At 41.2% G+C, this 21787-nt stretch overlaps 8 non-coding genes across 8 annotated transcripts; all 8 read left to right on the top strand.

Annotated features, from left to right (window-relative positions):
- The first annotated feature begins 6294 nt into the window (after positions 1-6294).
- Positions 6295-6380, top strand: TRNAY-GUA (transfer RNA tyrosine (anticodon GUA)). The gene is given in 2 exon segments: positions 6295-6331; positions 6345-6380. It is a non-coding gene; the product is annotated as a tRNA-Tyr (tRNA).
- A 1090-nt stretch (positions 6381-7470) lies between these two features.
- Positions 7471-7556, top strand: TRNAY-GUA (transfer RNA tyrosine (anticodon GUA)). The gene is given in 2 exon segments: positions 7471-7507; positions 7521-7556. It is a non-coding gene; the product is annotated as a tRNA-Tyr (tRNA).
- Positions 7557-9294: 1738 nt separating this feature from the next.
- On the top strand, positions 9295-9380 carry TRNAY-GUA (transfer RNA tyrosine (anticodon GUA)). Its single transcript is given in 2 exon segments — positions 9295-9331; positions 9345-9380. It is a non-coding gene; the product is annotated as a tRNA-Tyr (tRNA).
- Positions 9381-10541: 1161 nt separating this feature from the next.
- Positions 10542-10627, top strand: TRNAY-GUA (transfer RNA tyrosine (anticodon GUA)). Its single transcript is given in 2 exon segments — positions 10542-10578; positions 10592-10627. It is a non-coding gene; the product is annotated as a tRNA-Tyr (tRNA).
- A 4428-nt stretch (positions 10628-15055) lies between these two features.
- TRNAY-GUA (transfer RNA tyrosine (anticodon GUA)) lies at positions 15056-15141 on the top strand. Its single transcript is given in 2 exon segments — positions 15056-15092; positions 15106-15141. It is a non-coding gene; the product is annotated as a tRNA-Tyr (tRNA).
- Positions 15142-16231: 1090 nt separating this feature from the next.
- On the top strand, positions 16232-16317 carry TRNAY-GUA (transfer RNA tyrosine (anticodon GUA)). The gene is given in 2 exon segments: positions 16232-16268; positions 16282-16317. It is a non-coding gene; the product is annotated as a tRNA-Tyr (tRNA).
- Positions 16318-17478: 1161 nt separating this feature from the next.
- TRNAY-GUA (transfer RNA tyrosine (anticodon GUA)) lies at positions 17479-17564 on the top strand. Its single transcript is given in 2 exon segments — positions 17479-17515; positions 17529-17564. It is a non-coding gene; the product is annotated as a tRNA-Tyr (tRNA).
- A 559-nt stretch (positions 17565-18123) lies between these two features.
- Positions 18124-18209, top strand: TRNAY-GUA (transfer RNA tyrosine (anticodon GUA)). Its single transcript is given in 2 exon segments — positions 18124-18160; positions 18174-18209. It is a non-coding gene; the product is annotated as a tRNA-Tyr (tRNA).
- Positions 18210-21787: the final 3578 nt, after the last annotated feature.

The following is a 21787-nucleotide window of genomic DNA, read 5'->3' as shown; positions in this document are numbered from 1 at the left end:
TATAATTATATTATATTTCATCACTGAAAATAGATGCCTTTTGATTTGAGGCTGTGGCCACGTTATTTTTCTGTCCGACACCAATCTTCGTTGGTTTCCTGTGAGGTGTTTTGGATCCCCATCTCTTGCTATGAACTGACAAAACAGCAGAATCCCCTTGACAATCTTGATTTCTCAAGGGAAATGGGAGAACACTATACATCATCCAAGATATTAAAATATTGTCAAGGCCCAACACGGCTGAATACTCTGAGGAGATGGCCTGTGAGGCGCCGCCTTTCAACTTTTCCCCCTTAGTATGGTGGTCAGTAACATGCGGGAGACTGCGGAGGGGGTCATTTTTTTAATTGGGAACTGATGTGCTTTTACTCAATTCGGGAACCTCACAAGCCAAATTTGTAGTATTTTGCACGAATTGCAAGAGATGTTTACAAGTCGACGGTTTAAGTGGAAGCTCGTATTGAGTTTGCTAGAAAATGATTTGCCAAGCTTTTGATAGCTCAGTTGGTAGAGCGGAGGACTGTAGTGGTAAAACAGGCATCCTTAGGTTGCTGGTTCAAATCCGGCTCGAAGGACTTTTGCCAAATGCAAATTTTATTGAATACTTGGAAAGTAAAATACTTGGAAAATAAAATAACAGACAATTTATAATTATATTATATTTCATCACTGAAAATAGATGCCTTTTGCTTTGAGGCTGTGGCCACGTTATGTTTCTGTCCAACACCAATCTTCATTGTTTTCCTGTGAGGTGTTTTGGATCCCCATCTCTTGCTATGAACTGGCAAAACAGCAGAATCCCCTTGACAATCTTGATTTCTCAAGGGAAATGGGAGAACACTATACACCATCCAAGATATTAAAATATTGTCAAGGCCGAACACTGATGAATACTCTGAGGAAATGGCCTGTGAGGCGCCGCCTTTCAACTTTTCCTCCTTAGTATGGTGGTCAGTAACATGCGGGAGACTGCGGAGGGGGTCATTTTTTTTAATTGGGAACTGATGTGCTTTTACTCAATTCGGGAACCTAACAAGCCAAATTTGTAGTATTTTGCACGAATTGCAATAGATGTTTGCATGTCGACGGTTGAAGTGGAAGCTCGTATTGAGCTTGCTAGAGACTGATTTGCCAAGCCTTCGATAGCTCAGTTGGTAGAGCGGAGGACTGTAGTGGTAAAACAGGCATCCTTAGGTCGCTGGTTGAAATCCGGATTGAAGGACTTTTGCCAAATGCAAATTTTATTGAATACTTGGAAAGTAAAATACTTGGAAAATAAAATAACAGACAATTTATAATTATATTATATTTCATCACTGAAAATAGATGCCTTTTGCTTTGAGGCTGTGGCCACGTTATATTTCTGTTCAACACCAATCTTCATTGGTTTCCTGTGAGGTGTTTTGGATCCCCATCTCTTGCTATGAACTGGCAAAACAGCAGAATCCCCTTGACAATCTTGATTTCTCAAGGGAAATGAGAGAACAGTATACACCATCCAAGATATTAAAATATTGTCAAGGCCCAACACGGCTGAATACTCTGAGGAGATGGCCTGTGAGGCGCCGCCTTTCAACTTTTCCCCCTTAGTATGGTGGTCAGTAACATGCGGGAGACTGCGGATTGGGTCATTTTTTAATTGGGAACTGATGTGCTTTTACTCAATTCGGGAACGTCACAAGCCAAATTTGTAGTATTTTGCACGAATTGCAAGAGATGTTTACAAGTCGACGGTTGAAGTGGAAGCTCATATTGAGCTTGCTAGAAACTGATTTGCCAAGCCTTCGATAGCTCAGTTGGTAGAGCTGAGGACTGTAGTGGTAAAACAGGCATCCTTAGGTCGCTGGTTGAAATCCGGATTGAAGGACTTTTGCCAAATGCAAATTTTATTGAATACTTGGAAAGTAAAATACTTGGAAAATAAAATAACAGACAATTTATAATTATATTATATTTCATCACTGAAAATAGATGCCTTTTGCTTTGAGGCTGTGGCCACGTTATATTTCTGTTCAACACCAATCTTCATTGGTTTCCTGTGAGGTGTTATGGATCCCCATCTCTTGCTATGAACTGGCAAAACAGCAGAATCCCCTTGACAATCTTGATTTCTCAAGGGAAATGAGAGAACACTATACACCATCCAAGATATTAAAATATTGTCAAGGCCCAACGCGGCTGAATACTCTGAGGAGATGGCCTGTGAGGTGCCGCCTTTCAACTTGTCCCCCTTAGTATGGTGGTCAGTAACATGCGGGAGACTGCGGAGGGGGTCATTTTTTTAATTGGGAACTGATGTGCTTTTACTCAATTCGGGAACGTCACAAGCCAAATTTGTAGTATTTTGCACGAATTGCAAGAGATGTTTGCAAGTCGACGGTTGAAGTGGAAGCTCGTATTGAGTTTGCTAGAGAGCGATTTGCCAAGCCTTCGATAGCTCAGTTGGTAGAGCGGAGGACTGTAGTGGTAAAACAGGCATCCTTAGGTCGCTGGTTCAAATCCGGCCAAAGGACTTTTGCCAAATGCACATTTTATTGAATACTTGGAAAGTAAAATACTTGGAAAGTAAAATAACAGACAATTTATAATTATATTATATTTCATCACTGAAAATAGATGCCTGTTGCTTTGAGGCTGTGGCCACGTTATGTTTCTGTCCAACACGAATCTTCATTGGTTTCATGTGAGGTGTTTTGGATCCCCATCTCTTGCTATGAACTGGCAGAACAGCAGAATCCCCTTGACAATCTTGATTTCTCAAGGGAAATGAGAGAACACTATACACCATCCAAGATATTAAAATATTGTCAAGGCCCAACACGGCTGAATACTCTGAGGAGATGGCCTGTGAGGCGCCGCCTTTCAACTTTTCCCCCTTAGTATGGTGGTCAGTAACATGCGGGAGACTGCGGAGGGGGTCATTTTTTTAATTGTGAACTGATGTGCTTTTACTCAATTCGGGAACCTCACAAGCCAAATTTGTAGTATTTTGCACGAATTGCAAGAGATGTTTGAATGTCGACGGTTGAAGTGGAAGCTCGTATTGAGCTTGCTAGAGACTCATTTGCCAAGCCTTCGATAGCTCAGTTGGTAGAGCTGAGGACTGTAGTGGTAAAACAGGCATCCTTAGGTCGCTGGTTCAAATGCAGATTGAAGGACTTTTGCCAAATGCAAATTTTATTGAATACTTGGAAAGTAAAATGCTTGGAAAATAAAATAACAGACAATTTATAATTATATTATATTTCATCATTGAAAATAGATGCCTTTTGCTTTGAGGCTGTCGCCACGTTATGTTTCTGTCCAACACCAATCTTCATTGGTTTCCTGTGAGGTGTTTTGGATCCCCATCTCTTGCTATGAACTGGCAAAACAGCAGAATCCCCTTGACAATCTTGATTTCTCAAGGGAAATGAGAGAACACTATACACCATCCAAGATATTAAAATATTGTCAAGGCCCAACACGGCTGAATACTCTGAGGAGATGGCCTGTGAGGCGCCGCCTTTCAACTTTTCCTCCTTAGATTGGTGGTCAGTAACATGCGGGAGACTGCGGAGGGGGTCATTTTTTAAATTGGGAACTGATGTGCTTTTACTCAATTCGGGAACCTCACAAGCCAAATTTGTAGTATTTTGCACGAATTGCAAGAGATGTTTACAAGTCGACGGTTGAAGTGGAAGCTCGTATTGAGTTTGCTAGAGACTGATTTGCCAAGCCTTCGATAGCTCAGTTGGTAGAGCGGAGGACTGTAGTGGTAAAACAGGCATCATTAGGTCACTGGTTCAAATCCGGCTCGAAGGACTTTTGCCAAATGCACATTTTATTGAATACTTGGAAAGTAAAATACTTGGAAAGTAAAATAACAGACAATTTATAATTATATTATATTTCATCACTGAAAATAGATGCCTTTTGCTTTGAGGCTGTGACCATGTTATTTTTCTGTCCAACACGAATCTTCGCTGGTTTCCTGTGAGGTGTTTTGGATCCCCATCTCTTGCTATGAACTGGCAAAACAGCAGAATCCCCTTGACAATCTTGATTTCTCAAGGGAAATGAGAGAACACTATACACCATCCAAGATATTAAAATATTGTCAAGGCCCAACACGGCTGAATACTCTGAGGAGATGGCCTGTGAGGCGCCGCCTTTCAACTTTTCCCCCTTAGTATGGTGGTCAGTAACATGCGGGAGACTGCGGAGGGGGTCATTTTTTTAATTGTGAACTGATGTGCTTTTACTCAATTCGGGAACCTCACAAGCCAAATATGTAGTATTTTGCACGAATTGCAAGAGATGTTTGAATGTCGACGGTTGAAGTGGAAGCTCGTATTGAGCTTGCTAGAGCCTGGTTTGCCAAGCCTTCGATAGCTCAGTTGGTAGAGCAGAGGACTGTAGTGGTAAAACAGGCATCCTTAGGTCGCTGGTTCAAATGCAGATTGAAGGACTTTTGCCAAATGCAAATTTTATTGAATACTTGGAAAGTAAAATGCTTGGAAAATAAAATAACAGACAATTTATAATTATATCATATTTCATCATTGAAAATAGATGCCTTTTGCTTTGAGGCTGTCGCCACGTTATGTTTCTGTCCAACACCAATCTTCATTGGTTTCCTGTGAGGTGTTTTGGATCCCCATCTCTTGCTATGAACTGGCAAAACAGCAGAATCCCCTTGACAATCTTGATTTCTCAAGGGAAATGAGAGAACACTATACACCATCCAAGATATTAAAATATTGTCAAGGCCCAACACGGCTGAATACTCTGAGGAGATGGCCTGTGAGGCGCCGCCTTTCAACTTTTCCTCCTTAGTATGGTGGTCAGTAACATGCGGGAGACTGCGGAGGGGTCATTTTTTTAATTGGGAACTGATGTGCTTTTACTCAATTCGGGAACCTCACAAGCCAAATTTGTAGTATTTTGCACGAATTGCAAGAGATGTTTACAAGTCGACGGTTGAAGTGGAAGCTCGTATTGAGTTTGCTAGAGAATGATTTGCCAAGCCTTCGAAAGCTCAGTTGGTAGAGCGGAGGACTGTAGTGATAAAACAGGCATCCTTAGGTCGCTGGTTCAAATCCGGCTCGAAGGACTTTTGCCAAATGCACATTTTATTGAATACTTGGAAAGTAAAATACTTGGAAAGTAAAATAACAGACAATTTATAATTATATTATATTTCATCATTGAAAATAGATGCCTTTTGCTTTGAGGCTGTGGCCGCGTTATTTTTCTGTCCGAAACCAATCTTCGTTGGTTTCCTGTGAGGTGTTTTGGATCCCCATCTCTTGCTATGAACTGACAAAACAGCAGAATCCCCTTGACAATCTTGATTTCTCAAGGGAAATGGGAGAACACTATACACCATCCAAGATATTAAAATATTGTCAAGGCCCAACACGGCTGAATACTCTGAGGAGATGGCCTGTGAGGCGCGCCTTTCAACTTTTCCCCCTTAGTATGGTGGTCATGCGGGAGACTGCGGAGGGGGTCATTTTTTTAATTGAGAACTGATGTGCTTTTACTCAATTCGGGAACCTCACAAACAAAATTTGTAGTATTGTGCACGAATTGAAAGAGATGTTTACAAATCTACGGTTGAAGTGGAAGCTCGTATTGAGTTTGCTAGAGAATGATTTGCCAAGCCTTCGATAGCTCAGTTGGTAGAGCAGAGGACTGTAGTGGTAAAACAGGCATCCTTAGGTCGCTGGTTCAAATGCAGATTGAAGGGCTTTTGCCAAATGCAAATTTTATTGAATACTTGGAAAGTAAAATGCTTGGAAAATAAAATAACAGACAATTTATAATTATATTATATTTCATCATTGAAAATAGATGCCTTTTGCTTTGAGGCTGTCGCCACGTTATGTTTCTGTCCAACACCAATCTTCATTGGTTTCCTGTGAGGTGTTTTGGATCCCCATCTCTTGCTATGAACTGGCAAAACAGCAGAATCCCCTTGACAATCTTGATTTCTCAAGGGAAATGAGAGAACACTATACACCATCCAAGATATTAAAATATTGTCAAGGCCCAACACGGCTGAATACTCTGAGGAGATGGCCTGTGAGGCGCCGCCTTTCAACTTTTCCTCCTTAGTATGGTGGTCAGTAACATGCGGGAGACTGCGGAGGGGGTCATTTTTTTAATTGGGAACTGATGTGCTTTTACTCAATTCGGGAACCTCACAAGCCAAATTTGTAGTATTTTGCACGAATTGCAAGAGATGTTTACAAGTCGACGGTTGAAGTGGAAGCTCGTATTGAGTTTGCTAGAGAATGATTTGCCAAGCCTTCGATAGCTCAGTTGGTAGAGCGGAGGACTGTAGTGATAAAACAGGCATCCTTAGGTCGCTGGTTCAAATCCGGCTCGAAGGACTTTTGCCAAATGCACATTTTATTGAATACTTGGAAAGTAAAATACTTGGAAAGTAAAATAACAGACAATTTATAATTATATTATATTTCATCATTGAAAATAGATGCCTTTTGCTTTGAGGCTGTGGCCACGTTATTTTTCTGTCCGAAACCAATCTTCGTTGGTTTCCTGTGAGGTGTTTTGGATCCCCATCTCTTGCTATGAACTGACAAAACAGCAGAATCCCCTTGACAATCTTGATTTCTCAAGGGAAATGGGAGAACACTATACACCATCCAAGATATTAAAATATTGTCAAGGCCCAACACGGCTGAATACTCTGAGGAGATGGCCTGTGAGGCGCGCCTTTCAACTTTTCCACCTTAGTATGGTGGTCAGTAACATGCGGGAGACTGCGGAAGGGGTCATTTTTTTAATTGAGAACTGATGTGCTTTTACTCAATTCGGGAACCTCACAAGCCAAATTTGTAGTATTTTGCACGAATTGCAAGAGATGTTTACAAGTCGACGGTTGAAGTGGAAGCTCGTATTGAGTTTGCTAGAGAATGATTTGCCAAGCCTTCGATAGCTCGTCGCTGGTTCAAGTCCGGCTCAAAGGACTTTTGCCAAATGCACATTTTATTGAATACTTGGAAAGTAAAATACTTGGAAAGTAAAATAACAGACAATTTATAATTATATTATATTTCATCACTGAAAATAGATGCCTTTTGCTTTGAGGCTGTGGCCACGTTATTTTTCTGTCCAACACGAATCTTCATTGGTTTCCTGTGAGGTGTTTTGGATCCCCATCTCTTGCTATGAACTGGCAAAACAGCAGAATCCCCTTGACAATCTTGATTTCTCAAGGGAAATGAGAGAACACTATACACCATCCAAGATATTAAAATATTGTCAAGGCCCAACACGGCTGAATACTCTGAGGAGATGGCCTGTGAGGTGTCGCCTTTCAACTTTTCCCCCTTAGTATGGTGGTCAGTAACATGCGGGAGACTGCGGAGGGGGTCATTTTTTTAATTGGGAACTGATGTGCTTTTACTCAATTTGGGAACCTCACAAGCCAAGTTTGCTAGAGAATGATTTGCCAAGCCTTCGATAGCTCAGTTGGTAGAGCGGAGGATTGTAGTGGTAAAACAGGCATCCTTAGGTCGCTGGTTCAAATCCGGCTTGAAGGACTTTTGCCAAGTGCACATTTTATTGAATACTTGGAAAGTAAAATACTTGGAAAGTAAAATAACAGACAATTTATAATTATATTATATTTCATCACTGAAAATAGATGCCTTTTGATTTGAGGCTGTGGCCACGTTATTTTTCTGTCCGACACCAATCTTCGTTGGTTTCCTGTGAGGTGTTTTGGATCCCCATCTCTTGCTATGAACTGACAAAACAGCAGAATCCCCTTGACAATCTTGATTTCTCAAGGGAAATGGGAGAACACTATACATCATCCAAGATATTAAAATATTGTCAAGGCCCAACACGGCTGAATACTCTGAGGAGATGGCCTGTGAGGCGCCGCCTTTCAACTTTTCCCCCTTAGTATGGTGGTCAGTAACATGCGGGAGACTGCGGAGGGGGTCATTTTTTAAATTGGGAACTGATGTGCTTTTACTCAATTCGGGAACCTCACAAGCCAAATTTGTAGTATTTTGCACGAATTGCAAGAGATGTTTACAAGTCGACGGTTGAAGTGGAAGCTCGTATTGAGTTTGCTAGAGAATGATTTGCCAAGCCTTCGATAGCTCGTCGCTGGTTCAAGTCCGGCTCAAAGGACTTTTGCCAAATGCACATTTTATTGAATACTTGGAAAGTAAAATACTTGGAAAGTAAAATAACAGACAATTTATAATTATATTATATTTCATCACTGAAAATAGATGCCTTTTGCTTTGAGGCTGTGGCCACGTTATTTTTCTGTCCAACACGAATCTTCCGTGGTTTCCTGTGAGGTGTTTTGGATCCCCATTTCTTGCTATGAACTGGCAAAACAGCAGAATCCCCTTGACAATCTTGATTTCTCAAGGAAAATGAGAGAACACTATACACCATCCAAGATATTAAAATATTGTCATGGCCGAACACTGATGAATACTCTGAGGAGATGGCCTGTGAGGCGCCGCCTTTCAACTTTTCCTCCTTAGTATGGTGGTCAGTAACATGCGGGAGACTGCGGAGGGGGTCATTTTTTTTAATTGGGAACTGATGTGCTTTTACTCAATTCGGGAACCTAACAAGCCAAATTTGTAGTATTTTGCACGAATTGCAATAGATGTTTGCATGTCGACGGTTGAAGTGGAAGCTCGTATTGAGCTTGCTAGAGACTGATTTGCCAAGCCTTCGATAGCTCAGTTGGTAGAGCGGAGGACTGTAGTGGTAAAACAGGCATCCTTAGGTCGCTGGTTCAAGTCCGGCTCAAAGGACTTTTGCCAAATGCACATTTTATTGAATACTTGGAAAGTAAAATACTTGGAAAGTAAAATAACAGACAATTTATAATTATATTATATTTCATCACTGAAAATAGATGCCTTTTGCTTTGAGGCTGTGGCCACGTTATTTTTCTGTCCAACACGAATCTTCATTGGTTTCCTGTGAGGTGTTTTGGATCCCCATCTCTTGCTATGAACTGGCAAAACAGCAGAATCCCCTTGACAATCTTGATTTCTCAAGGGAAATGAGAGAACACTATACACCATCCAAGATATTAAAATATTGTCAAGGCCCAACACGGCTGAATACTCTGAGGAGATGGCCTGTGAGGTGTCGCCTTTCAACTTTTCCCCCTTAGTATGGTGGTCAGTAACATGCGGGAGACTGCGGAGGGGGTCATTTTTTTAATTGGGAACTGATGTGCTTTTACTCAATTTGGGAACCTCACAAGCCAAGTTTGCTAGAGAATGATTTGCCAAGCCTTCGATAGCTCAGTTGGTAGAGCGGAGGATTGTAGTGGTAAAACAGGCATCCTTAGGTCGCTGGTTCAAATCCGGCTTGAAGGACTTTTGCCAAGTGCACATTTTATTGAATACTTGGAAAGTAAAATACTTGGAAAGTAAAATAACAGACAATTTATAATTATATTATATTTCATCACTGAAAATAGATGCCTTTTGATTTGAGGCTGTGGCCACGTTATTTTTCTGTCCGACACCAATCTTCGTTGGTTTCCTGTGAGGTGTTTTGGATCCCCATCTCTTGCTATGAACTGACAAAACAGCAGAATCCCCTTGACAATCTTGATTTCTCAAGGGAAATGGGAGAACACTATACATCATCCAAGATATTAAAATATTGTCAAGGCCCAACACGGCTGAATACTCTGAGGAGATGGCCTGTGAGGCGCCGCCTTTCAACTTTTCCCCCTTAGTATGGTGGTCAGTAACATGCGGGAGACTGCGGAGGGGGTCATTTTTTAAATTGGGAACTGATGTGCTTTTACTCAATTCGGGAACCTCACAAGCCAAATTTGTAGTATTTTGCACGAATTGCAAGAGATGTTTACAAGTCGACGGTTGAAGTGGAAGCTCGTATTGAGTTTGCTAGAGAATGATTTGCCAAGCCTTCGATAGCTCGTCGCTGGTTCAAGTCCGGCTCAAAGGACTTTTGCCAAATGCACATTTTATTGAATACTTGGAAAGTAAAATACTTGGAAAGTAAAATAACAGACAATTTATAATTATATTATATTTCATCACTGAAAATAGATGCCTTTTGCTTTGAGGCTGTGGCCACGTTATTTTTCTGTCCAACACGAATCTTCCGTGGTTTCCTGTGAGGTGTTTTGGATCCCCATTTCTTGCTATGAACTGGCAAAACAGCAGAATCCCCTTGACAATCTTGATTTCTCAAGGAAAATGAGAGAACACTATACACCATCCAAGATATTAAAATATTGTCATGGCCGAACACTGATGAATACTCTGAGGAGATGGCCTGCGAGGCGCCGCCTTTCAACTTTTCCTCCTTAGTATGGTGGTCAGTAACATGCGGGAGACTGCGGAGGGGGTCATTTTTTTAATTGTGAACTGATGTGCTTTTACTCAATTCGGGAACCTCACAAGCCAAATTTGTAGTATTTTGCAAGAATTGCAAGAGATGTTTCAATGTCGACGGTTGAAGTGGAAGCTCGTATTGAGCTTGCTAGAGACTGATTTGCCTAGCCTTCGATAGCTCAGTTGGTAGAGCGGAGGACTGTAGTGGTAAAACAGGCATCCTTAGGTCGCTGGTTCAAATCCGGCTCGAAGGACTTTTGCCAAATGCACATTTTATTGAATACTTGGAAAGTAAAATACTTGGAAAGTAAAATAACAGACAATTTATAATTATATTATATTTCATCATTGAAAATAGATGCCTTTTGCTTTGAGGCTGTGGCCACGTTATTTTTCTGTCCGACACCAATCTTCGCTGGTTTCCTGTGAGGTATTTTGGATCCCCATCTCTTGCTATGAACTGACAAAACAGCAGAATCCCCTTGACAATCTTGATTTCTCAAGGAAAATGAGAGAACACTATACACCATCCAAGATATTAAAATATTGTCAAGGCCCAACGCGGCTGAATACTCTGAGGAGATGGCCTGTGACGTGCCGCCTTTCAACTTTTCCCCCTTAGTATGGTGGTCACTAACATGCGGGAGACTGCGGAGGGGGTCATTTTTTTAATTGGGAACTGATGTGCTTTTACTCAATTTGGGAACCTCACAAGCCAAATTTGTAGTATTTTGCACGAATTGCAAGAGATGTTTACAAGTCGACGGTTGAAGTGGAAGCTCGTATTGAGTTTGCTAGAAAATGATTTGCCAAGCCTTCGATAGCTCAGTTGGTAGAGCGGAGGACTGTAGTGGTACAACAGGCATCCTTAGGTTGCTGGTTCAAATCCCGCTCGAAGGACTTTTGCCAAATGCAAATTTTATTGAATACTTGGAAAGTAAAATACTTGGAAAGTAAAATAACAGACAATTTATAATTATATTATATTTCATCACTGAAAATAGATGCCTGTTGCTTTGAGGCTGTGGCCACGTTATGTTTCTGTCCAACACGAATCTTCATTGGTTTCATGTGAGGTGTTTTGGATCCCCATCTCTTGCTATGAACTGGCAGAACAGCAGAATCCCCTTGACAATCTTGATTTCTCAAGGGAAATGAGAGAACACTATACACCATCCAAGATATTAAAATATTGTCAAGGCCCAACACGGCTGAATACTCTGAGGAGATGGCCTGTGAGGCGCCGCCTTTCAACTTTTCCCCCTTAGTATGGTGGTCAGTAACATGCGGGAGACTGCGGAGGGGGTCATTTTTTTAATTGTGAACTGATGTGCTTTTACTCAATTCGGGAACCTCACAAGCCAAATTTGTAGTATTTTGCACGAATTGCAAGAGATGTTTGAATGTCGACGGTTGAAGTGGAAGCTCGTATTGAGCTTGCTAGAGACTGATTTGCCAAGCCTTCGATAGCTCAGTTGGTAGAGCTGAGGACTGTAGTGGTAAAACAGGCATCCTTAGGTCGCTGGTTCAAATGCAGATTGAAGGACTTTTGCCAAATGCAAATTTTATTGAATACTTGGAAAGTAAAATGCTTGGAAAATAAAATAACAGACAATTTATAATTATATTATATTTCATCATTGAAAATAGATGCCTTTTGCTTTGAGGCTGTCGCCACGTTATGTTTCTGTCCAACACCAATCTTCATTGGTTTCCTGTGAGGTGTTTTGGATCCCCATCTCTTGCTATGAACTGGCAAAACAGCAGAATCCCCTTGACAATCTTGATTTCTCAAGGGAAATGAGAGAACACTATACACCATCCAAGATATTAAAATATTGTCAAGGCCCAACACGGCTGAATACTCTGAGGAGATGGCCTGTGAGGCGCCGCCTTTCAACTTTTCCTCCTTAGATTGGTGGTCAGTAACATGCGGGAGACTGCGGAGGGGGTCATTTTTTAAATTGGGAACTGATGTGCTTTTACTCAATTCGGGAACCTCACAAGCCAAATTTGTAGTATTTTGCACGAATTGCAAGAGATGTTTACAAGTCGACGGTTGAAGTGGAAGCTCGTATTGAGTTTGCTAGAGACTGATTTGCCAAGCCTTCGATAGCTCAGTTGGTAGAGCGGAGGACTGTAGTGGTAAAACAGCCATCATTAGGTCACTGGTTCAAATCCGGCTCGAAGGACTTTTGCCAAATGCACATTTTATTGAATACTTGGAAAGTAAAATACTTGGAAAGTAAAATAACAGACAATTTATAATTATATTATATTTCATCACTGAAAATAGATGCCTTTTGCTTTGAGGCTGTGACCATGTTATTTTTCTGTCCAACACGAATCTTCGCTGGTTTCCTGTGAGGTGTTTTGGATCCCCATCTCTTGCTATGAACTGGCAAAACAGCAGAATCCCCTTGACAATCTTGATTTCTCAAGGGAAATGAGAGAACACTATACACCATCCAAGATATTAAAATATTGTCAAGGCCCAACACGGCTGAATACTCTGAGGAGATGGCCTGTGAGGCGCCGCCTTTCAACTTTTCCCCCTTAGTATGGTGGTCAGTAACATGCGGGAGACTGCGGAGGGGGTCATTTTTTTAATTGTGAACTGATGTGCTTTTACTCAATTCGGGAACCTCACAAGCCAAATATGTAGTATTTTGCACGAATTGCAAGAGATGTTTGAATGTCGACGGTTGAAGTGGAAGCTCGTATTGAGCTTGCTAGAGCCTGGTTTGCCAAGCCTTCGATAGCTCAGTTGGTAGAGCAGAGGACTGTAGTGGTAAAACAGGCATCCTTAGGTCGCTGGTTCAAATGCAGATTGAAGGACTTTTGCCAAATGCAAATTTTATTGAATACTTGGAAAGTAAAATGCTTGGAAAATAAAATAACAGACAATTTATAATTATATCATATTTCATCATTGAAAATAGATGCCTTTTGCTTTGAGGCTGTCGCCACGTTATGTTTCTGTCCAACACCAATCTTCATTGGTTTCCTGTGAGGTGTTTTGGATCCCCATCTCTTGCTATGAACTGGCAAAACAGCAGAATCCCCTTGACAATCTTGATTTCTCAAGGGAAATGAGAGAACACTATACACCATCCAAGATATTAAAATATTGTCAAGGCCCAACACGGCTGAATACTCTGAGGAGATGGCCTGTGAGGCGCCGCCTTTCAACTTTTCCTCCTTAGTATGGTGGTCAGTAACATGCGGGAGACTGCGGAGGGGTCATTTTTTTAATTGGGAACTGATGTGCTTTTACTCAATTCGGGAACCTCACAAGCCAAATTTGTAGTATTTTGCACGAATTGCAAGAGATGTTTACAAGTCGACGGTTGAAGTGGAAGCTCGTATTGAGTTTGCTAGAGAATGATTTGCCAAGCCTTCGAAAGCTCAGTTGGTAGAGCGGAGGACTGTAGTGATAAAACAGGCATCCTTAGGTCGCTGGTTCAAATCCGGCTCGAAGGACTTTTGCCAAATGCACATTTTATTGAATACTTGGAAAGTAAAATACTTGGAAAGTAAAATAACAGACAATTTATAATTATATTATATTTCATCATTGAAAATAGATGCCTTTTGCTTTGAGGCTGTGGCCGCGTTATTTTTCTGTCCGAAACCAATCTTCGTTGGTTTCCTGTGAGGTGTTTTGGATCCCCATCTCTTGCTATGAACTGACAAAACAGCAGAATCCCCTTGACAATCTTGATTTCTCAAGGGAAATGGGAGAACACTATACACCATCCAAGATATTAAAATATTGTCAAGGCCCAACACGGCTGAATACTCTGAGGAGATGGCCTGTGAGGCGCGCCTTTCAACTTTTCCCCCTTAGTATGGTGGTCATGCGGGAGACTGCGGAGGGGGTCATTTTTTTAATTGAGAACTGATGTGCTTTTACTCAATTCGGGAACCTCACAAACAAAATTTGTAGTATTGTGCACGAATTGAAAGAGATGTTTACAAATCTACGGTTGAAGTGGAAGCTCGTATTGAGTTTGCTAGAGAATGATTTGCCAAGCCTTCGATAGCTCAGTTGGTAGAGCAGAGGACTGTAGTGGTAAAACAGGCATCCTTAGGTCGCTGGTTCAAATGCAGATTGAAGGACTTTTGCCAAATGCAAATTTTATTGAATACTTGGAAAGTAAAATGCTTGGAAAATAAAATAACAGACAATTTATAATTATATTATATTTCATCATTGAAAATAGATGCCTTTTGCTTTGAGGCTGTCGCCACGTTATGTTTCTGTCCAACACCAATCTTCATTGGTTTCCTGTGAGGTGTTTTGGATCCCCATCTCTTGCTATGAACTGGCAAAACAGCAGAATCCCCTTGACAATCTTGATTTCTCAAGGGAAATGAGAGAACACTATACACCATCCAAGATATTAAAATATTGTCAAGGCCCAACACGGCTGAATACTCTGAGGAGATGGCCTGTGAGGCGCCGCCTTTCAACTTTTCCTCCTTAGTATGGTGGTCAGTAACATGCGGGAGACTGCGGAGGGGGTCATTTTTTTAATTGGGAACTGATGTGCTTTTACTCAATTCGGGAACCTCACAAGCCAAATTTGTAGTATTTTGCACGAATTGCAAGAGATGTTTACAAGTCGACGGTTGAAGTGGAAGCTCGTATTGAGTTTGCTAGAGAATGATTTGCCAAGCCTTCGATAGCTCAGTTGGTAGAGCGGAGGACTGTAGTGATAAAACAGGCATCCTTAGGTCGCTGGTTCAAATCCGGCTCGAAGGACTTTTGCCAAATGCACATTTTATTGAATACTTGGAAAGTAAAATACTTGGAAAGTAAAATAACAGACAATTTATAATTATATTATATTTCATCATTGAAAATAGATGCCTTTTGCTTTGAGGCTGTGGCCACGTTATTTTTCTGTCCGAAACCAATCTTCGTTGGTTTCCTGTGAGGTGTTTTGGATCCCCATCCCTTGCTATGAACTGACAAAACAGCAGAATCCCCTTGACAATCTTGATTTCTCAAGGGAAATGGGAGAACACTATACACCATCCAAGATATTAAAATATTGTCAAGGCCCAACACGGCTGAATACTCTGAGGAGATGGCCTGTGAGGCGCGCCTTTCAACTTTTCCACCTTAGTATGGTGGTCAGTAACATGCGGGAGACTGCGGAAGGGGTCATTTTTTTAATTGAGAACTGATGTGCTTTTACTCAATTCGGGAACCTCACAAGCCAAATTTGTAGTATTTTGCACGAATTGCAAGAGATGTTTACAAGTCGACGGTTGAAGTGGAAGCTCGTATTGAGTTTGCTAGAGAATGATTTGCCAAGCCTTCGATAGCTCGTCGCTGGTTCAAGTCCGGCTCAAAGGACTTTTGCCAAATGCACATTTTATTGAATACTTGGAAAGTAAAATACTTGGAAAGTAAAATAACAGACAATTTATAATTATATTATATTTCATCACTGAAAATAGATGCCTTTTGCTTTGAGGCTGTGGCCACGTTATTTTTCTGTCCAACACGAATCTTCATTGGTTTCCTGTGAGGTGTTTTGGATCCCCATCTCTTGCTATGAACTGGCAAAACAGCAGAATCCCCTTGACAATCTTGATTTCTCAAGGGAAATGAGAGAACACTATACACCATCCAAGATATTAAAATATTGTCAAGGCCCAACACGGCTGAATACTCTGAGGAGATGGCCTGTGAGGTGTCGCCTTTCAACTTTTCCCCCTTAGTATGGTGGTCAGTAACATGCGGGAGACTGCGGAGGGGGTCATTTTTTTAATTGGGAACTGATGTGCTTTTACTCAATTTGGGAACCTCACAAGCCAAGTTTGCTAGAGAATGATTTGCCAAGCCTTCGATAGCTCAGTTGGTAGAGCGGAGGATTGTAGTGGTAAAACAGGCATCCTTAGGTCGCTGGTTCAAATCCGGCTTGAAGGACTTTTGCCAAGTGCACATTTTATTGAATACTTGGAAAGTAAAATACTTGGAAAGTAAAATAACAGACAATTTATAATTATATTATATTTCATCACTGAAAATAGATGCCTTTTGATTTGAGGCTGTGGCCACGTTATTTTTCTGTCCGACACCAATCTTCGTTGGTTTCCTGTGAGGTGTTTTGGATCCCCATCTCTTGCTATGAACTGACAAAACAGCAGAATCCCCTTGACAATCTTGATTTCTCAAGGGAAATGGGAGAACACTATACATCATCCAAGATATTAAAATATTGTCAAGGCCCAACACGGCTGAATACTCTGAGGAGATGGCCTGTGAGGCGCCGCCTTTCAACTTTTCCCCCTTAGTATGGTGGTCAGTAACATGCGGGAGACTGCGGAGGGGGTCATTTTTTAAATTGGGAACTGATGTGCTTTTACTCAATTCGGGAACCTCACAAGCCAAATTTGTAGTATTTTGCACGAATTGCAAGAGATGTTTACAAGTCGACGGTTGAAGTGGAAGCTCGTATTGAGTTTGCTAGAGAATGATTTGCCAAGCCTTCGATAGCTCGTCGCTGGTTCAAGTCCGGCTCAAAGGACTTTTGCCAAATGCACATTTTATTGAATACTTGGAAAGTAAAATACTTGGAAAGTAAAATAACAGACAATTTATAATTATATTATATTTCATCACTGAAAATAGATGCCTTTTGCTTTGAGGCTGTGGCCACGTTATTTTTCTGTCCAACACGAATCTTCCGTGGTTTCCTGTGAGGTGTTTTGGATCCCCATTTCTTGCTATGAACTGGCAAAACAGCAGAATCCCCTTGACAATCTTGATTTCTCAAGGAAAATGAGAGAACACTATACACCATCCAAGATATTAAAATATTGTCATGGCCGAACACTGATGAATACTCTGAGGAGATGGCCTGCGAGGCGCCGCCTTTCAACTTTTCCTCCTTAGTATGGTGGTCAGTAACATGCGGGAGACTGCGGAGGGGGTCATTTTTTTAATTGTGAACTGATGTGCTTTTACTCAATTCGGGAACCTCACAAGCCAAATTTGTAGTATTTTGCAAGAATTGCAAGAGATGTTTGAATGTCGACGGTTGAAGTGGAAGCTCGTATTGAGCTTGCTAGAGACTGATTTGCCTAGCCTTCGATAGCTCAGTTGGTAGAGCGGAGGACTGTAGTGGTAAAACAGGCATCCTTAGGTCGCTGGTTCAAATCCGGCTCGAAGGACTTTTGCCAAATGCACATTTTATTGAATACTTGGAAAGTAAAATACTTGGAAAGTAAAATAACAGACAATTTATAATTATATTATATTTCATCATTGAAAATAGATGCCTTTTGCTTTGAGGCTGTGGCCACGTTATTTTTCTGTCCGAAACCAATCTTCGTTGGTTTCCTGTGAGGTGTTTTGGATCCCCATCTCTTGCTATGAACTGACAAAACAGCAGAATCCCCTTGACAATCTTGATTTCTCAAAGGAAATGGGAGAACACTATACACCATCCAAGATATTAAAATATTGTCAAGGCCCAACACGGCTGAATACTCTGAGGAGATGGCCTGTGAGGCGCGCCTTTCAACTTTTCCCCCTTAGTATGGTGGTCAGTAACATGCGGGAGACTGCGGAGGGGGTCATTTTTTTAATTGAGAACTGATGTGCTTTTACTCAATTCGGGAACCTCACAAGCCAAATTTGTAGTTTTTTGCAAGAATTGCAAGAGATGTTTGAATGTCGACGGTTGAAGTGGAAGCTCGTATTGAGCTTGCTAGAGACTGATTTGCCTAGCCTTCGATAGCTCAGTTGGTAGAGCGGAGGACTGTAGTGGTAAAACAGGCATCCTTAGGTCGCTGGTTCAAATCCGGCTCGAAGGAATTTTTGCCAAATGCACATTTCATTGAATACTTGGAAAGTAAAATACTTGGAAAGTAAAATAACAGACAATTTATAATTATATTATATTTCATCACTGAAAATAGATGCCTTTTGCTTTGAGGCTGTGGCCACGTTATTTTTCTGTCCAACACGAATCTTCCGTGGTTTCCTGTGAGGTGTTTTGGATCCCCATTTCTTGCTATGAACTGGCAAAACAGCAGAATCCCCTTGACAATCTTGATTTCTCAAGGAAAATGAGAGAACACTATACACCATCCAAGATATTAAAATATTGTCATGGCCGAACACTGATGAATACTCTGAGGAGATGGCCTGCGAGGCGCCGCCTTTCAACTTTTCCTCCTTAGTATGGTGGTCAGTAACATGCGGGAGACTGCGGAGGGGGTCATTTTTTTAATTGTGAACTGATGTGCTTTTACTCAATTCGGGAACCTCACAAGCCAAATTTGTAGTATTTTGCAAGAATTGCAAGAGATGTTTGAATGTCGACGGTTGAAGTGGAAGCTCGTATTGAGCTTGCTAGAGACTGATTTGCCTAGCCTTCGATAGCTCAGTTGGTAGAGCGGAGGACTGTAGTGGTAAAACAGGCATCCTTAGGTCACTGGTTCAAATCCGGCTCGAAGGACTTTTGCCAAATGCACATTTTATTGAATACTTGGAAAGTAAAATACTTGGAAAGTAAAATAACAGACAATTTATAATTATATTATATTTCATCATTGAAAATAGATGCCTTTTGCTTTGAGGCTGTGGCCACGTTATTTTTCTGTCCGAAACAAATCTTCGTTGGTTTCCTGTGAGGTGTTTTGGATCCCCATCTCTTGCTATGAACTGACAAAACAGCAGAATCCCCTTGACAATCTTGATTTCTCAAAGGAAATGGGAGAACACTATACACCATCCAAGATATTAAAATATTGTCAAGGCCCAACACGGCTGAATACTCTGAGGAGATGGCCTGTGAGGCGCGCCTTTCAACTTTTCCCCCTTAGTATGGTGGTCAGTAACATGCGGGAGACTGCGGAGGGGGTCATTTTTTTAATTGAGAACTGATGTGCTTTTACTCAATTCGGGAACCTCACAAGCCAAATTTGTAGTATTTTGCACGAATTGCAAGAGATGTTTACAAGTCGACGGTTGAAGTGGAAGCTCGTATTGAGTTTGCTAGAGAATGATTTGCCAAGCCTTCGATAGCTCGTCGCTGGTTCAAATCCGGCTCAAAGGACTTTTGCCAAATGCACATTTTATTGAATACTTGGAAAGTAAAATACTTGGAAAGTAAAATAACAGACAATTTATAATTATATTATATTTCATCACTGAAAATAGATGCCTTTTGCTTTGAGAATGTGGCCACGTTATTTTTCTGTCCAACACGAATCTTCATTGGTTTCCTGTGAGGTGTTTTGGATCCCCATCTCTTGCTATGAACTGGCAAAACAGCAGAATCCCCTTGACAATCTTGATTTCTCAAGGGAAATGGGAGAACACTATACATCATCCAAGATATTAAAATATTGTCAAGGCCCAACACGGCTGAATACTCTGAGGAGATGGCCTGTGAGGCGCCGCCTTTCAACTTTTCCCCCTTAGTATGGTGGTCAGTAACATGCGGGAGACTGCGGAGGGGGTCATTTTTTTAATTGGGAACTGATGTGCTTTTACTCAATTCGGGAACCTCACAAGCCAAATTTGTAGTATTTTGCACGAATTGCAAGAGATGTTTACAAGTCGACGGTTTAAGTGGAAGCTCATATTGAGTTTGCTAGAGAATGATTTGCCAAGCCTTTGATAGCTCAGTTGGTAGAGCGGAGGACTGTAGTGGTAAAACAGGCATCCTTAGGTTGCTGGTTCAAATCCGGCTCGAAGGACTTTTGCCAAATGCACATTTTATTGAATACTTGGAAAGTAAAATACTTGGAAAATAAAATAACAGACAATTTATAATTATATTATATTTCATCACTGAAAATAGATGCCTTTTGCTTTGAGGCTGTGGCCACGTTATGTTTCTGTCCAACACCAATCTTCATTGTTTTCCTGTGAGGTGTTTTGGATCCCCATCTCTTGCTATGAACTGGCAAAACAGCAGAATCCCCTTGACAATCTTGATTTCTCAAGGGAAATGGGAGAACACTATACACCATCCAAGATATTAAAATATTGTCAAGGCCGAACACTGATGAATACTCTGAGGAGATGGCCTGTGAGGCGCCGCCTTTCAACTTTTCCTCCTTAGTATGGTGGTCAGTAACATGCGGGAGACTGCGGAGGGGGTCATTTTTTTTAATTGGGAACTGATGTGCTTTTACTCAATTCGGGAACCTAACAAGCCAAATTTGTAGTATTTTGCACGAATTGCAATAGATGTTTGCATGTCGACGGTTGAAGTGGAAGCTCGTATTGAGCTTGCTAGAGACTGATTTGCCAAGCCTTCGATAGCTCAGTTGGTAGAGCGGAGGACTGTAGTGGTAAAACAGGCATCCTTAGGTCGCTGGTTGAAATCCGGATTGAAGGACTTTTGCCAAATGCAAATTTTATTGAATACTTGGAAAGTAAAATACTTGGAAAGTAAAATAACAGACAATTTATAATTATATTATATTTCATTACTGAAAATAGATGCCTTTTGCTTTGAGGCTGTGGCCATGTTATTTTTCTGTCCAACACGAATCTTCATTGGTTTCCTGTCAGGTGTTTTGGATCCCCATCTCTTGCTATGAACTGGCAAAACAGCAGAATCCCCTTGACAATCTTGATTTCTCAAGGGAAATGAGAGAACAGTATACACCATCCAAGATATTAAAATATTGTCAAGGCCCAACACGGCTGAATACTCTGAGGAGATGGCCTGTGAGGCGCCGCCTTTCAACTTTTCCCCCTTAGTATGGTGGTCAGTAACATGCGGGAGACTGCGGAGGGGGTCATTTTTTTAATTGTGAACTGATGTGCTTTTACTCAATTTGGGAACCTCACAAGCCAAATTTGTAGAATTTTGCACGAATTGCAAGAGATGTTTACAAGTCGACGGTTGAAGTGGAAGCTCGTATTGAGTTTGCTAGAGAATGATTTGCCAAGCCTTCGATAGCTCGTCGCTGGTTCAAATCCGCCTCAAAGGACTTTTGCCAAATGCACATTTTATTGAATACTTGGAAAGTAAAATACTTGGAAAGTAAAATAACAGACAATTTATAATTATATTATATTTCATCACTGAAAATAGATGCCTTTTGCTTTGAGGCTGTGGCCACGTTATTTTTCTGTCCAACACGAATCTTCCTTGGTTTCCTGTGAGGTGTTTTGGATCCCCATTTCTTGCTATGAACTGGCAAAACAGCAGAATCCCCTTGACAATCTTGATTTCTCAAGGAAAATGAGAGAACACTATACACCATCCAAGATATTAAAATATTGTCATGGCCCAACACTGATGAATACTCTGAGGAGATGGCCTGCGAGGCGCCGCCTTTCAACTTTTCCTCCTTAGTATGGTGGTCAGTAACATGCGGGAGACTGCGGAGGGGGTCATTTTTTTAATTGTGAACTGATGTGCTTT

The sequence above is a fragment of the Ambystoma mexicanum genome, chromosome 1p (assembly GCF_040938575.1).
Source record: "Ambystoma mexicanum isolate Mex_15411 chromosome 1p, UKY_AmexF1_1, whole genome shotgun sequence".
Lineage (NCBI taxonomy): Eukaryota > Metazoa > Chordata > Amphibia > Caudata > Ambystomatidae > Ambystoma > Ambystoma mexicanum.
Note: the sequence above shows the minus strand (reverse complement) of the source record. Positions and strands in the feature narration are given on the sequence as shown.